Below are 17,949 nucleotides of genomic sequence, written 5' to 3' on the forward strand. Positions count from 1 at the left end.
TCTGTATCAACGAGGGAAAATGTCAAGAAAAAAGATAAGACAGTGACCTCTTTAAAGTTCTGGATAATCAGTCTGGAAAGAACCTACACCTTAATTTGATGTCTTGCCATTACTCTATGCATCTGTTTATTGAAGTTTAATGCTAATGTAATTCTCAATACACTGATTACCTGGACAAGGAGAGTAAAGCAGTCTGCTGGGGTGGGGTAGAACTGGAAAGCACAGAGTGCCGACACTGGATTACAGAATCAAGTATTTTACATTTTCAGAAATGTACATGTTGGTTCATAGAGAGTGTTGATCATAACCTGCTGCTATGGTGTTTGTGAGGAGACAAATGCAGCCCCAGGGAGTTTCCACCAGTGTAATTCATTGTGGTTTTGGAGATACTGATTTCTCTTTGGACCACATCCTGAGAGCTAGATCCATGCTTGTCTTGGCTACCTAACCTTGGGCCTAGAGTCTCCTTGCTTATCTCTTTGCAAATGGGTAGCAATTCAATATTTGTGATGCTTTAATAAAATCAATCAGCAGCTTTTGATACTCTAACAGGTTAATATATGGCTGTATATATCTATATCAATCAGCCAACCCCATTCTGTTTTGTGAATACCTTTTTGATTTTAAACTGATGTGTGCCCTTCACTTTTGCATTGTAGCTTCCATCTTGAGCAAGAATACCAAGGAGGTGTTAAGTAGACAGGCCAACACTGAGCGTGCCATAAAGAGTCATCAATCTAGATGGTGCTCCATTCAAATGGGACTACTTTAGGACAATCGGCTTGCTGCAATCAAAGGAGCCATTTTTTTCCATGGGGTGAGCTAAACAAAAAGTCACCAGACAGGGTTTTTGAAGCTGTGCAGGAGATCACCTGATAAAGGAGACCAGATCTCTATTTAAGGGATGCATTTTCCTGGCCTGGGGCTCTCTCACCAGCCAGACATCAGCTGACAACAAGACGACTAAGCAGGAGGAGTGCAGTGCAGGAAGGTGCTGGAAACCTGAAAGAACACCATTAAAACCCAGAAAGCTCTTGGAGGAAGAGGATTTATGTGCAGATGTTTTTTTCCATAGATCTGTAACTCGTGTGCTTTGTCTATGAGCAGTGTGTGTCTGGTTTAGATGTTCCTTTGTAGAATCTGTATGTTCCCTCTAATCTTGAGGTCCCCAAGCAGTTAACAATAAACCAGAATAACCAGGAGGGTGGAGCTCTGGGCAGGGTGTGCTTAAGATACTGGAGAGACTTGGGAGTCAGGTTTTGGTGCTAGGGCAGCTGGACAGTGGGATCCCACACCCAAGAAGGAGATACTAAACAGGGGATTTACCGGTATATTTCAGAAGTGTGCCAGAGAAGTTGGACTTCTGTCTGGACATTGCTCAGAACCAGTAGGCTTAAAAGCAAGTGGAGTCCAAGAGTTGGGTCCAATACTGCAGATGGGTGACTATCGGCAAGGGGGCATTCAGTCAGGGCTGTAACAAATGCCATTAACCAAAAGGTGGTGGGTATCGACAGAGTTGCAGTCCCTGGCAGGAGTGAACAGAATAGTTCCTGAGTGACTTCATTTCTTTTTAGATAGAAGGTAAGAGATGCTGACTTTCAGGAAATTACTCTTCTACCCCATAGAGAGGTTTTACAGGTGGACTATCAAAGATTCCATCTTTTTCCCCCTTTCCTGTTTGATACATGTTTAAGACTGTTAGGAGGATTACAGAGAAGGCATGAGTTAGTCTCCAATATAAACACATAACCTTTGTTTCCTTCTCATTTGATCCTGCTGAGGCAGTGGAATAGCAGCAATTGGGGCTTTTACATATGCTAGCTGATTGTGGCCTAGTCTGGATGAGACACAGATAATGTTAATAGCACTGGCTGAGGGTCATTTGTGACACAGGTTTACGCTTCAGAAGTTCTGCTTGATCTTGGGCTGCTACTTATTGCTCAGATTTTGGTGGTGTAAACAGCACATTTTCCCTCCCCAATTGACAAGGGGTGGGGGGTGTGTGTGTGTGAGAGAGAGAGAGAGAGACCATTTAATTTGGATGAGGACCTTATGTTTGTCACTTTGACATCAACAACTGTAATGTTGTCTGGGACTGGATTGTGCACCCTTCCTGAAGTTGAAATTGGTGCATGGTGTATTTGCCTGCTTTTTAATTGGCACAGAACACCAGTGCTTATAAAATTTACTGGCTTCTTCTGAATTACAGGTGGAATTTTATGTTTTAACCTACATAATATAAAGCCTGTTGTGATTTAGGACCTTGAAAGCTGGGAGATGACATTTTTGTTTACTACTTGCTCAGTTAAATTCAGTGGTGTGCTCAAACCAAAGCATGAGGGAACTGTTGGCAAGGAGTTTTTTGTGAAGGCCTTTTAACTTTGGATCTTGCCTTCTGGTTCTCCAGAATTCTGACTTCTTAACCTTCAAGACTCCCTAACAAGCACATTTTATTTCTTCATCTGGGGTGAGACATGATAAAGTTTATTGGAGATATCTTGGAGGATTTAAGAATTGTATGTGTTGAGATTAGGATTATCTTGCTAGCAGCAAAGAAATGGTGACATAGGGCAGTTTGTGACTTTATCAACATCAGTATTGTGATTTTTTTTTTAAATATTGTAAGAGCACATAGAGTACGTTGGATATTTTTTGGCTTTGTTATAAATCCAGATAAATAAAATAATACCTAATAAATTGCATTTCTCCTGTAAATCATGGTTAGTATCTGTGGATGCAAGGCCCAGAGAATATTCATAAACTAGCCATAGTGGTTATCATCTGCTATTTCAAACATAAAATTTGCTAGAGAAGACATAATGCTGAGAATATAACTAGAAATACCTATTTAAATATATAACAGAAGAAGAAAAATATTTCATTTTCTGCCTCTTCAGAGGAAACCTATTTATTTTTATAGTGTACAACAACCTTATATTTAAACCTGATAGTTAAGAATAAAAGCAGCCCTTACAAGAAAACCAAACAGAATTTAATAGAGAAGAAACCAATAGGGTTCTATAGAAATGTAATACGAGTCTGTGAAAATTACTCTCAAAAGCTAAAGAATTTAACAAAAGAAGATGTCCTTTTCTCTCTGGTTTTTAATCCTCTGATTAAATCTATCAGAGGGAGAATCTGTTAAATTCTATAGAGAAGTTTTTTAAAAAAACTTACACAGAGATCGTTGTTCTACAGGATTATTTCATAATAGAGTTAAGATCAAAGTTGACTTGACTCTTTTCTTTACAAGGCAATTTGTTGCTTACTGGTAAATGTTACTTCACTTATCAGTTTATAAATGCCTGGAAAAAATCCCTATTTTGCCTCCACTCTGTTTTTAATTACTTGACATTTCCTTTAAAAGTGAGTATCTTCCCACATCTAAAAACAGTGAAGACTGGGTGTTGGTGGGATTGTTTTTCTAACAAGAAATGTACCAAACATTCAGAAATCAAGTCCTTGTGGGTGTTGAAGTACACAAAGGATACCTATTTGGAGAAAATTCCTCTGTGTTGTGTGGGTTGTTTTTGTTGTCTAGTGTGATAAATAAATGCAAGAAGCACATTAATTCATTATGAAGTTACAAATGGGATCACAAAACATTTAGGATGCATGAAAGTGAAGTATCTTATAGGAACATTAACTCACACACTGCCCATTCTGTAAAGTAAGATATATGTTTAACAGTCTAATGAGAAATCAAAATATTGGACCATAACTTCTTTCAGTTGAGCTGTATTTAGTACAGGACTGGAGATTGGTAGAGTGTCTTTCTACCACCTATGCAGCCCCCTGATTATGGAGCCCACTGAGGGCCACTCTGGTCCCCAGTGAAAAGCCAAACATCCTAATCTGTGTCAGGCTCCTTATGGCCCCATTAGGCGTTCTGGTAGCATGGGACTGACAGTGCCTGGGTGAGGGTAGAAAGATAAGGTTATCTCCTCCTCTGAGCCTTGACCTGGTTCATCATTTTTGTCTTTTACATGTATTACAACTGGTGTATGGAGCCAACAGGGATAGTGACTGTATTTGAGCCTTTTTCTAATCTGTTCCTCCATCCACCACTCCTCTGGGACGCATAATGTATGTTGCCAACCCTTTCCTCCACCTCTAACCACTTGCATTTCCTATTCCCTATTCTAATCCTAACTGCCAACCCTGTTGTCCATACTAATTCCACAAACTCTCAATAAGTCCTCTTTGTATTTCTTTCTAGGTATTTAAATTGCCCCCATCACCATAGCATCTGTAACTCTTTCTATTCTATTCCCGCCCCTCCCTCCCCTCAATGCCTTTAATCAGTCTCTTTCTCGCTCTTACTTGTGTTTGGGGATGTGGGAGGGAGAAGCAGAGTACTGACTCTGTGTAGTGTCTGTTTTTAGGTGATCAGCTGGTGTTTGATCATACCCCGGTAGTCTGAGCTACCAATGAGGGACTTCTGCTTGACCACCTTAGCTGTATTTCATGACTTAGTTATGCCTCAGATATGACTAACTTTGAGCACCCTAGGCTTCTGAAATTACTGTTTGGGCAGCCATTATCAGATCAAGGCCCTGACCCACACACTGAGAGCTCAAGCCAGTGTTCTCTAATACCAGCTCAAAATATCTCCTGAGTGCCCAACTCCTATTTAAGACCCTAGATGGGTGAATTAGAGTGCCTCATTAAATGAGGATATTGATATAATAGGCATCACAGAAACTTGGTGGAATGATGATAATCAATGGGACAAGATAAAACCAGATACAAAATATATCGGAAGGACAGATTAGGTCATGCTGGTCGGGGAGTGGCACTATATGTGAAAGAAAATGTAGAGTTAAATTAACCAAACTGTACCATAGCATCTCTATGGATAGTAATTCCATGCTTGAACAATAAGAATATAGCAGTAGGGATATATTACTAACTACTGACCAGGATGCTGATAGGGACTGTGAAATGCTCAGGAAGATGAGAGAGGCAATAAAAAAATCTCAATAATAATGGGGGATTTCAACTATTCCCATATCGACTGGGTACATGTCACCTCAGGACGGGATGTAGACACAAAATTTCTTGACCATCTTAAATGACTGCTTCTTGGAACCCACGAGAGGCAATTTTTGATTTAGTCCTAAGCGAAGCATTGGATCTGGTCCAAGAAGTGAATATAGCTGAACCGTTTGATAATAGTGATCATAATATAATAAAATGTAACATCCCTTGGGGTGGGGGTGGGACGGGAAACACCACAGCAGCCCACCACGGTAGCATTTAATTTCAGAAAGGGGATAAAAGGGAATGTCCTCTCCTGGACCAGTAACTATTAAAAGATAGGAAACAAAGGGTGGGAATAAATGGTTAGTTTTCAAAATGGAGAGAGGTAAATAGGGTGTCCCCGAGGGATCTGCACGGAGACCAGTACTGTTAAACATATTCATAAATGATCTGGAAAAAGGGGTAAACAGGCTGCAAAATTTACAGAGGATACAAAACTACTCAAGATAGTTAAGTCCAAAGCAGACTGCGAATAGTTACAAAGGGATCCCATAAAACTGGGTGAGTGGGCAACAAAATGGCATATGAAATTCAATGTTGATAAATCCAATGCACATTGGAAAACATAATCCCAACTGTACATATAAAATGATGGTGTCTAAATTAGCTGTTACCACTCAAGAAAGAGATCTTGGCGTCATTATGGATAGTTCTCTGAAAACGTCTACTCAATGTGCAGCGGCAGTCAAAAAAGCGAACAGAATGTTGTGAATCATTTGGAAAGGGATAGATAATAAGACAGAAAATATCATATTGCCTCTATATAAACCCACAATATGCCCACATCTTGAATACTGCATGCAGATGTGGTTGCCCCATCTTAAAAATATATAATATTTGAATTGGGAAAGGTACAGAAAAGGGCAGCAATAATGATTAGGGATATGGGACTGCTTCCATATTGTTAATAAGAGATTAATAAGATTGGGATTTTTCAGCTTGGAAAAGAGATGACTAAGGGGGGATATGATAGAGGTCTATAAAATCATGACTGGTGTAGAGAAAGTAAATAAGGGAGCATTATTTACTCCTTCTCAACACACAAACTAGGGGTCATCTAATGAAATTAATAGTGGGTATAAAACAAAGAAAAGGAATCAGAGGGGTAGCCGTGTTAGTCTGGATCTGTAAAAGCAGCAAAGAGTCCTGTGTCACCTTATAGACTAACAGATGTATTGGAGCATGAGCTTTCGTGGCTGAATACCCACTTCGTCGGATGCATGTCACATTCACCCACGAAAGCTCATGCTCCAATACATCTGTTAGTCTATAAGGTGCCACAGGACTCTTAGCTGCTTTTAAAGAAAAGGAAGTATTTCTTCACACAATGCTCAGTCAACCTGTGGAACTCCTTGCCAGAGGATGTTATGAAGGCCAAGACTACAACAGGGTTAAAAAGATAACCAGATAAGTTCATGGAGGATAGGTCCATCAATTGCTATTAGCCAGGATGAGCAGGGATGGTGTTCCTAGTCTGTTTTCCAGAAGCTGGGAATGGGCCACAGGGGATGGATCACTTGATTACCTATTCTGTTGATTCCCTCTAAAACACCTTGCATTGGCCACTGTTGGAAGAGAGGATATTGGGCTAGATGGACCTTTGGTCTGACCCACTATGTGCATTCTTATATACTTATGCAGCAATTTTTAGTTGTCCAGAAAACCTCCAGCTAGGAGAGAACATACTGTGGTGACACAAATACAGTCAGTGCCAAACTGCTTTGAAGGGACTGGGCAGGGGAAGATTAGGTCTTACGAGTGTTTGGAATTTCATTTGTTCCTCTTCCTTATTATACAAGCAAGTTTTCCAAAACAGGGCATTTCCTGAAAGAATTAAGTCTCAGCTGTACTAAATGGCCTCTAGCAAGCAGCTCTTCCAACCTGTCATTAGTCCGTGGGAAAGGCCCTGCATCTCATCTTGTGGTTTAAACAATATAAATCCTTCTTTTTGTGATCAACATCCTGAGTTTTGTTTTGCCTCAAAACTGGCTTTCCCAAAGAAGCACATCTTTCTGCGAGCTTGTAGGCAGTGTCTAATTAACACTGAAAAATCAGCCTCTTTAGCTCATGAAATGAGTGATCACACTGTCAGTGTGAGGAATCAAAGTAGAGTCTTGTTTAATATTGAAGCAGAAGCTGCCTTCTGCTAGATTCATATCATTGCAACATATGGTGGCGTGACGGAAAGAAATGCCAGATATAATATATTTTGCCATATTTCTTAAGCAAAAATATTTTGAGAAGAAAGATGGAAAATGAAAAATTGAGTGGAAGCCAGAAGATTCTTACAAAGAGCATTATTTACAGACAAAATTTCCTATTTACTATAATATACTTTCTTCCTCTAATAGCTGCTGATATATTGTACTAATTTTAGCCTGAATATGAGATTCATAGTTTGTACCCCATCTCCTGCATAACACTTAACTAAACAGCTCACTCAGAGAACATTTTTAGGTTTAACTTGAGTGTCTAGGATCGATGGAATTTGAGAGGCTCTCATACAGGACGTTTCACACTGCCAGAAGGCTTGTGTGCCGTTTGAATTAGAACTACTTATACACAATATTGTAGGCACAGTGTTTCCAAGCATGAAATAATCATTTGTGTAGTAAACAAGAGTAACTCTTCTCCTTGAATTTGTTGTTCTGTACCGAACTTTGGGCACTCTAGAAATGCAAAGATAGGAAGCAGTGTGATATCCAAGGGAAAAATCTTAACAATCCCTTTTTCTCAAACTGGGATGCCAGATCCAAAAGTTCAGATTTATACTTAGCTCCAAAACTTGCAGCTTGGTTATATTACTGTAATGGGCCAAGCTAAAACACTGATATAGTCGGATTAAATCTTTTCAGAAATTTGGATTAGGAGTCAAATCCAGATCTGAACTCTGTGGCTCAGACCAACTTCTTACCTGATACAGTGCAAAGTAAGCGCCACATTTTGTATAAACACATTTCGTAGGAGGAATATAATATAACTGTTTCAGTGAAGATGTGTGCTTACAGATGTATGTATAAATAAACTTCTATCAGAAGCAAATATCAGAATGGTACACTGGTTTAAGTACCCAGACAAGCTGATATAGTCAATTTACACTAGAAATTCTAATATAATAATTGATTTGGGCATCCATATTATTATTATATAAATATGAACATTACACCTACATCCATAAAACAAATAGACTTCCCAAATCAGATAGGAAAACAAAAGTCAAATTTCCACCCTACAAGAACCAAGCAATTAATATATCACACCTTTTAATTAAGACATACCCACTTGCGCACAGAATAGCTCTGCAAGCTGTTTTGCAATTCCTCAGAGGAATGGGGTGCTGCTCTCCCTCAGCTGCTCAGACCCTGAGGTAAACATAAAGCCAGAATTCACCTAGGAAATGAGATCAACTTTTTGACATAAGCCAATCTGGTTCCCTTATAATGTGTATTGTGGAGATCACTCTTTTTAAAAAAAACTTATCAGAATTCCTTCTGTAGCCTTCTAATTGCTACCTCCACAAACTCCTACTTTCCCAATCCCATCTCTTAGGCTTTACCGAAACTAATTATCGATAAAATGTGATGAAGTCTAGAAAACACTGGCACAAATTACACCAAAGAGGGGGACTCCATGGGAAGTTCATAATATATGACAAGGGCAACATTGGGGGCTAAAGGGTTTATTTGTATAACAAGCAGAAGTTTTTTTAATGTCAGTGTTATGAAGCTCAGCCTAGGATTACTTCCCCTCCCTGCCAGCTTTGCTTGTCAGAAATCAAGTGCTAATATTTGGCTTTTGAGAGGTTATTCAGGATTAGTTTCACTTTATATAACTCAAATTTTACCTTTGCATATGGTTATGGACTGATAACAAAGCTTACTTGCATTCATTACATACTGCTATAAGTCTCTCAGCAGGAATAATAATACGGTTGCCCTCTAGCAACAGTAATACAAGTAACGCTTAATCTTTCCCTGTGCAATAGGGTAAGTTCAGCCTGAGGCTAGGCTGCCACTGGAAGTGATGCTTTGAGAAGATTCTACATTTATAATGCAGAAAAAAGTAGGGCTGCAGAACATTTTTTTTAACCAGTTCCCAGTAACGTTCCTGAGTTAACAATTTGAAGGTTCCCTGCTAAAAAGAGTGGCAGAAAAAGATCTAGCTTCTTTGTGCAGCTGAGAAAGATGAAGATGACCATGTTTAGAGCAATGCCCACCAGGGTCAACTGGTGCTTAAAGGGGGTATAGATTGTTGCATTTATTTCATACTCTTTTGTGAGGCTGTCTGAATCCAACTCTCTGAGTATGAGTCAGTGGCTCCTTGAAATAGAGCCTGCTGTAAAGCTTATGGAAAAGCTCAATAAAAATGTAGTAGAGGCTGATAAACTTCCTAGAAGATGTTTAAACCAACATATAGAACTCTAGAATTTCTATGGCAGGGATATAATTCTCTAGTAAATTCTATGAGTCTATAGGTAGACTACCATTCTCTGCTATATTCTGCACATTTTAAAAGTATTTTTTATAGGTATAGTATTTATTAAATTTGATAGGGCTTATCTATATCAGGGAAGAGAGGACAATATTACAATACAATTGTGTTCTGCCTTTTCTGTTAGCATGGCAGTAGTCACATACATTCTTTCTCTAGAATAGCATTGTGTTATAGCCACTCATTAACAACTCCCATCTTGCATGAGGTAACACTTCTAGAGAAGAGATGGTTGTTGTTGTTGTTCTATATGATTCTATTCAGGTTATTTTGACCATGCCTATTATTGTGTGTTGAACTAGCATTGTGTCTGAGTACCTGAGGGTTCAGCCTAGGTTCTGGTGTTCTGAAGGATCAATATTTGCCTATGTAAGAGGCAGAAAGGAGGCATTTAACTAGATAAAATTCTTCAGGAAAGCCTGGAGGTTACTCAGAAAGTCCAGAACTATTCTCGTGTGTGGCTGAAATCTTATAAACTATGCAAGTGTTTAAAAAAGAGATCCAAGAATGTCACCTTTTAATCTCTCCCTCTTTCATTGGGATCACAGATCCGGACCATAAGGGTTCATTTATTGGCCTTTCCTAAGCATGTTGATCACTTCAGACTTGAGGTTCTGTCTTTAGTACAATCGTTTCTGCTAGACTGGTGAAAGTTAGACACCCTGAGGGTGCCATTAGCTTCCTTTCAGGGATTTGGGAAGAATGCAATGTGGTCAAATGGTTAGAGCACAGGACTTGGGGTATGTCTACAGTGCAATGTAAGACCAGGACTAGTAGAACTTGAGTCGCAGTCCCTGGATTTGTTAACCTAGAGCTTGAGCATCAACACTCATTTGTAACCCTAGGTTAGAAATTGCTGAACCCTGGGGCTCCAGCATCTACACTGCATTATGTTGGCCCGAGTCCAACCAGCCATATTCCAGACTTCCTAGAGACCTCCCAAAATGTGACCTATCTAGCTCTTTGTTCATGATGCAGTGTTATGGAAACTTGACTGTCTAGATGACAAAGAAAGTTGGCCCATGGGATTGTGGGTTTCTTTTGGTGGGCTCCCACAGCAGAAGTCCAGGAGGGGCTGTCTCTACACTGAAAAGCAATGAGGCTTGAACCCTGGGTCTCTGCTTGACTCAGTCTCAGACCCTCCACCCCCACCCCCGATCCCTGTGGGGTTAGTGCAATTTGTGTGTAGATGGAGAAGGGTTAGGCCTGAGGCTGCATTTGAACCCTGGGCTGGGGAGTCAGGAGACATGCATTATTTTGTTGTCTGTCACAGACACAGACTGCCTTTGGGACTTTAAATAAGTTATACAACATCTGCATGCCCTGGTTTCCATGCTTTAATGTGGAGCTAATACTTACCTACTTTTCAAAACCATTTTGAAATGGCTTTTGATGAAAAGTAATATAAAAATATAAATTGTTACTATAAAGCAGGGGTAGGCAACCTATGGCACGCATGCCGATGCCGGCATGCAAGCTGATTTTCAGTGGCACTCACACTGCTCGGGTCCTGGCCACTGGTCTGGGGGGCTCTGCATTTTAATTTAATTTTAAATGAAGCTTCTTAAACATTTTAAATACCTTATTAACTTTACATACAACAATAGTTTAGTTATATATTATAGACTTATAGAAAGAGAACTTCTAAAAACGTTAAAATATATTACTGGCACGTGAAACCTTAAAATTAGAGTGAATAAATGAAGACTCGGCACGCCACTTCTGAAAGGTTGCCGACCCTTGCTATAAAGGCTTTAGAGCCCTTATTCAAACTGAGTCATTGAAATAAATTCTCTTTAGTGTGGTTTTCTCCACCCAGAGACTGAGAGCGCCAGAAGCCCTTCTTATTTATCCTTCTGTTAGGAGAATAAACAAAGATTTGCACGTTGACACCATTAAAAACTCTTCCTTTTAAAAATGCTACAGTTTCCTAGAGTGCAGCAGTGGTCCCATGTATTCCACTGTACAAAAGGGTTACTGAAGTGTTCGGGCAAAATGCTGCTGGTTTTATGTGATATCATTATACAAACGTCTACTTCTTATTGAGCGAGTGTTTGGGCACTGGGCAGGATGAAGGCAGAGGTTTCACTTTTATGGATCAGCAATTCTTTTATTCACCATTTTGTGCAAGACTTTGTTTCTATTGGACTCTTTGGGGCAGGTACTTTTTCTTGTATATGTGCTTTTAGTGGCAATGGTGGTCATGGGCTCCACAGACTGAACCCTGCTACACACAAACTAATATATCATCTTTATTATTTTCCTTTTCAAGATAGCAGTAAATACGCCCGTAAAAGTTAGGAATAACTATGCCCTGGTCTACACTACAAACTTATGATGGTATAACTACCAATCCACGCCCCTGAAAGATGCAGTTATACCGACTAAACACCCAGAGTAGACAGGGCTATGTCGACAGGAGGCCTTCTCCGGTCGACAGAGCTGCTGCCTCTCAGGGAGGTGGAGTACCTACACTCTCCCATCGGCATTGGTAGTGTCTTCACTACGCACTACAGTGGCTCTGCTTTACCGCTACATCACTGTAAGTGTAGACAAGGCCTCAATTTTTCAGGCTCAGCTCTTTTTTTCAGATTGCAGATGTCCTTAAAAAAAACCCTGTATTTCTGGATCTGTTTGTAGCTAAGATCAGAAACATAGGGAAGCATACAGTGGTCCCCTGATATCCAGCACATAGCATTGTGTTTTGCTTTTTTTAAAAATAGAACTCTCATCCATGCCTTGGATACTATATAATACTGTTGTGCTGAGAGGCACTGCTGACTGCTTGATCACAATCCTCATTGAGACTGGGTGTGACCAATAGTCTTCAATTAACTAACTTACCCTGACAGTAATATCAGAAGCACCCCCCACAACTAAGAAAAAAAGGGGTCCTGAACCTGTCCAATAGATTGAGCTGAGTGGACAGAGGGGTTTTGCTGAGTATTGAAGTGTGTGTGTGTGTGTGTGTGTGTGTGTGTGTGTGTGTGTGTGTGTGAGAAAGAGAGAACGCAAACAGGCAGATGCTGGAAGATATGGAGAGACAGACAGACGGAAGGAACAGCCGAGAGCACAGTGTTTGACACTGGAAGAAACCTGGGGAGAGGTTTTTGGGGTAGGGATGCAGGCTGAAGAACGTTCTTGGTCCTGTGAGCTGCTATTTGATCCCTTTTGCATTCAGAGATGCAGGACTTGGTTCATTCTTTGTAAATAAACAAAAATGTATCAAAGAAATGTCTGACTAATACCAATTTCTAATCCCAACTGCAACATCCCCAAACTTTGACTAGCCACTTGAGTGGAAAAGGGGCAACAGTACCTTTCCTTATGGCTAAATTGCAGCACACTTGCAATAATGAGATGTGTACAAACTTTGTGGCCCAGATTCTACCTTCCGTGGAAGGTAGCATGCAAGGATCTGAGAGCTCTGAACTATGCAAGTGTCCTGAGGAAACTATGTTATATCACAGGGGTCAGCAACCTTTCAGAAGTGGTGTGCCGAGTCTTCATTTATTCACTGTAATTTAAGGTTTCGCGTGCCACTAATACATTTTAACCTTTTTAGAAGGTCTCTTTCTGTAAGTCTATAATATATAACTAAACTATTGTTGTATGTGAAGTAAATAAGGTTTCAAAATGTTTAAGAAGCTTAATTTAAAATTAAATGAAAATGCAGAGCCTCCCGGACCGGTGACCAGGACCCAGGCAGTGTGAGTGCCCCTGAAAATCAGCTCCTGTGCTGCCTTTGGCATGCGTGCCATAGGTTGCCTACCCCTGCTATATCATCTCCTTGGACAACAACAGCGCATCCTGATTTATCAGAAGGAGCAGGAGGCATAGCCTGCCAACTGCATGGAGCCAGTGCATCAAAGACCAAATCCCAAGGATGTCTGTCATCCACTTAGATCAGTCCCTCCCTTCCCCAAGTATTTGCTATTTTTCTTGCTATGCTGCCATTGGTTGAACTGCCACCTGCTGTAAGCTCCTTTCCTTTCAGTGGCATTCAAAGACCAGAAGAGGTGGTGGTAATACAAGAACATGCAACATTAACTGGTGTGGTAATTTGTCATCTAAATTAATGTGGGTTGCCATGGGAGCATGCTTCACAGAGCAGTTGCTCCCTGACTCCATTGCCCCCCCCCACCTGCCCACGTGTCCCTCCATGCTGATTAATGTGTATTTGATTCCTTCCAAGCTTCAGAATGAAGGGGACTGTATGATCCTTTGGAAATAATTCTGCTTCTAACATTATTATCCCTTGTAGCGTACAGCATGGTAGATAAAGCTCTGGAAGTAAAACAGTAAATACGAATGAGACAGTGTGCAATACTAGTGAAATCTGTTTTAGAAATGAGTGCAGACTTATGAGCATAACTGTCTTGTCTCCTTACTGATACCATTAAGGATAAGAGAAATGAAAAGCTGTAGTTCTTGCTCCCATCTTGTGAACAAGAGGGATCTTGCATGCTGCAAATAAAGGGTTCTATCGGTGCCAGCATATATTCAATTATAATAAATCATTCCATTATTCTGAGTTAACATTCTCTGTATTTTCTTTATACTGAGTGTATAATAGGTAGAGAATCTTGTTGTTTAGGCACTGCAAAGTAAGCAGGTTTCATGGCCAAGGGCTTGAACTTGCAAGCACTCTCAAGTGCACAACTCCTGCCAACTGCAGTGAAGGCTCAGCTCACACAGAGTTGCAGAATCAGGCCCTAAGAGGTCATTTTGTAGCTGAAATGGTTCTCCAGTTCCTTTTAATTTGTTCTCATCAAACCACCTAAACTAAAGGTAACCCCAAATTTGGCACTGAAAAAGGCTCAGTGATTTCTCCCCCAGGCTGAGTGGAAATGTATGTGAGCTACAGAACCCTTCTGATTCTGTTAAATTTAAGAGAATGAACTTTAAGCCTTACTTAAAGTTTACTTATCTGGAGTGTAGTGTCAAGTGCTGGTTACCCAATCTGAAGAAACAAAATTGAGCTCAAGAGAGTAGGAAAACTGAGATTAGGAATGGAATTGAAAACTTTACATGTGCATAGAGATGTATGCAGTTAGTCTATCATTCTGGGGCTTCTATAGGGCCCATCACCATAGTACTGTGGGATTCCTGGTCATTCAGTCTACTGGAAGCAGAGAGGGATTCACTAAGATGTGAGTTACAATGGCAACAAATACAGAAGGAAGAGAAATTCACTGTGAATTTCAAGTCCCTGCTCCAGACTTCTTGTGTGACTTGGGAAAGTCACTTAGCTTCAGTTCTCCATCTGTAAAATATGGATACTACTACTTACCTCTCTCACAAGGCTGTGAGGAAGATAAACACATTAACAATTGTGGGAATAAAAAGAACCATATGATTACTTACAAAAGGAAATAACCCTTTCATCTAATTATATCAAATAAAAACCACATAAAAGTAGACCAAGCATTTGAACACACTCACATAGAAAATCATCTGCAAATTTGACACCATCAGGTCAGGATTAAACAAAGACTGAATGGCTAGCCAACTACAAAAGCAGTTTCTCCTCCCTTGGTGTTCACACCTCAGCTGCTAGAAGAGAGCCTCATCCTCCCTGATTGAACTAACCTCGTTATCTCTAGCCTGACTCTTGCTTGCATATTTATACCTGCCTCTGGAAATTTCCACTACATGCATCTGATGAAGTGGGTATTCACCCACGAAAGCTCATGCTCCAATATGTCTGTTAGTCTATAAGGTGCCACAGGACTCTTTGCTGCTTTTATAGAAAATAAGATATGCTTTGCAAAACATTTATTTTAAAAATTAATTAGGTTAGTTCTCATAACAATAATAACCAACAAAGAACCTATAACATCCAGAACTTATTGTTCCATTATGTACCTCTAACAGACATCAATTTTGTCTTCCAAGCCTAGACTCCTTGTCATCACCCTGATAGTTTGGGTAATGTCAAAAGAGCACTGAGTAGTCTCTTCTCTCACTAAAATTAAAAGAAACAGAAACCTTGACCCCTCCCTCTCTTTATCACGCTTATGGCACTATCTCTTGGCTTTGACTAAAGCTTGGTCTACACTACAGCTTATGTCAACCTAACTCTCTAAGCATCTATGCTAAAATGCTGCTTTTGATGATGTAACTCGCCTGCCACACTGACTTAACTCCACCTCTGCTTAGGTTGATGTAGTTAGGTGGCATTTTCAGAAATGCTCCCAGTTCCACGCGCAGGGCCAGGTAGGCAGGCAGAGCTTCAGAGTCTCAATGCGTGGATGAGACGATGGTGTAGAGAGGAGGGGTTCACGTTCATTAGGAACTGGGGAAACTTCTGGGATGGGAGGAGCCTATACAGGAGAGATGGGCTCCACCTAAACCAAAGTGGAACCAGACTGCTGGCACTAAACATTAAAAAGGTTGTAGAGCAGTTTTTAAACTAGGAGATGGGGGAAAGCCGACTGCCGCAGAGGAGCGTGTGGATCGGACACAGACTTCTCTTAGGGGAGAGTCTGATGATAGAGAATCTCCAGGTTATAGTCAGGAGCAGAGGAATGAGAAGTATAATGTAAGGGCTGGATCAGATGATAAACAGTCACATAAAAAAGAATCTGGCACATCAGAAAAAGGTAGGCTAATAAACAGGGACAAGTTTTTAAAGTGCTTGTACACAAATGCCAGAAGTCTAAATAATAAGATGGGTGAACTAGAGTGTCTTGTGATAAAGGAGGATATAGATATAATAGGCATCACAGAAACCTGGTGGACTGAGAGCAATCAATGGGACACAATCATTCCGGGATACAAAATATATCGGAAGGACAGAACAGGCCGTGCAGGGGGAGGAGTGGCACTATATGTTAAAGAAAGTGTAGATTCAAATGAAGTAAAAATCTTAAGCGAATCCACAGGTTCCATAGAGTCTCTATGGATAGAAATTTCATGCTCTAGTAAAAATATAACAGTAGGGATCTATTATCGACCACCTGACCAGGACAGTAATAGTGATGATGAAATGCTAAGGGAAATTAGAGAGGCTATCAAAATTAAGAACCCAATAATAGTGGGGGATTTCAATTATCCCCATATTGACTGGGAACATTTCACTTCAGGACGAAATGCCGAGATAAAATTTCTCGATATTTAAATGACTGCTTCATGGAGCAGCTGGTACGGGAACCCACACGGGGAGAGGCGACTCTAGATTTAATCTTGAGTGGAGCACAGGAGCTGGTCCAAGAGGTAACTATAGCAGGACCGCTTGGAAATAGTGACCATAATACAATAGCATTCAACATCCCTGTGAGGGGAAGAACATCTCAACTGCCCAACACTGTGGCCTTTAATTTCAAAAGGGGGAACTATACAAAAATGAGGGGGTTAGTTAGACAAAAGTTAAAAGGTACAGTGACTAAAGTGAAATCCCTGCAAGTTGCGTGGGCCCTTTTTAAAGACACCATAATAGAGGCCCAACTTCAATGTATACCCCAAATTAAGAAAAACAGTAAGAGAACTAAAAAAGAGCCACCGTGGCTTAACAACCATGTAAAAGAAGCAATGAGAGATAAAAAGACTTCCTTTAAAAAGTGGAAGTCAAATCCTAGTGAGGCAAATAGAAAGGAGCACAAACACTGCCAACTTAAGTGCAAGAGTGTAATAAGAAAAGCCAAAGAGGAGTTTGAAGAACGGCTAGCCAAAAACTCCAAAGGTAATAACAAAATGTTTTTTAAGTACATCAGAAGCAGGAAGCCTGCTAAACAACCAGTGGGGCCCCTTGATGATCAAAATTCAAAAGGAGCACTTAAAGATGATAAAGTCATTGCGGAGAAACTAAATGGATTCTTTGCTTCAGTCTTCACGGCTGAGGATGTTAGGGAGATTCCCAAACCTGAGCTGGCTTTTGTAGGTGACAAATCTGAGGAACTGTCACAGATTGAAGTGTCACTAGAGGAGGTTTTGGAATTAATTGATAAACTCAACATTAACAAGTCACCGGGACCAGATGGCATTCACCCAAGAGTTCTGAAAGAACTCAAATGTGAAGTTGCGGAACTATTAACTAAGGTTTGTAACCTGTCCTTTAAATCGGCTTCGGTACCCAATGACTGGAAGTTAGCTAATGTAACGCCAATATTTAAAAAGGGCTCTAGGGGTGATCCCGGCAATTACAGACCGGTAAGTCTAACGTCGGTACCGGGCAAATTAGTTGAAACAATAGTAAAGAATAAAATTGTCAGACACATAGAAAAACATAAACTCTTGAGCAATAGTCAACATGGTTTCTGTAAAGGGAAATCATGTCTTACTAATCTATTAGAGTTCTTTGAAGGGGTCAACAAACATGTGGACAAGGGGGATCCGGTGGACATAGTGTACTTAGATTTCCAGAAAGCCTTTGACAAGGTCCCTCACCAAAGGCTCTTACGTAAATTAAGCTGT

The 17,949-nt window shown here is 40.3% G+C and overlaps 1 long non-coding RNA gene across 1 annotated transcript in view; it reads right to left on the reverse strand.

The window, feature by feature from the left end:
* The window catches only part of LOC123362668, a 31,013-nt gene that overhangs the window by 11,699 nt on the left and 1,365 nt on the right, over positions 1 to 17,949 (reverse strand). Inside the window, exon 2 of the long non-coding RNA XR_006576511.1 lies at positions 8,322 to 8,405. This is a non-coding gene — a long non-coding RNA (uncharacterized LOC123362668). The remainder of the gene's footprint in view (positions 1 to 8,321; positions 8,406 to 17,949) is intronic.

This window comes from Mauremys mutica, chromosome 2 (genome assembly GCF_020497125.1).
Source record: "Mauremys mutica isolate MM-2020 ecotype Southern chromosome 2, ASM2049712v1, whole genome shotgun sequence".
NCBI classification, from domain to species: Eukaryota; Metazoa; Chordata; order Testudines; family Geoemydidae; genus Mauremys; species Mauremys mutica.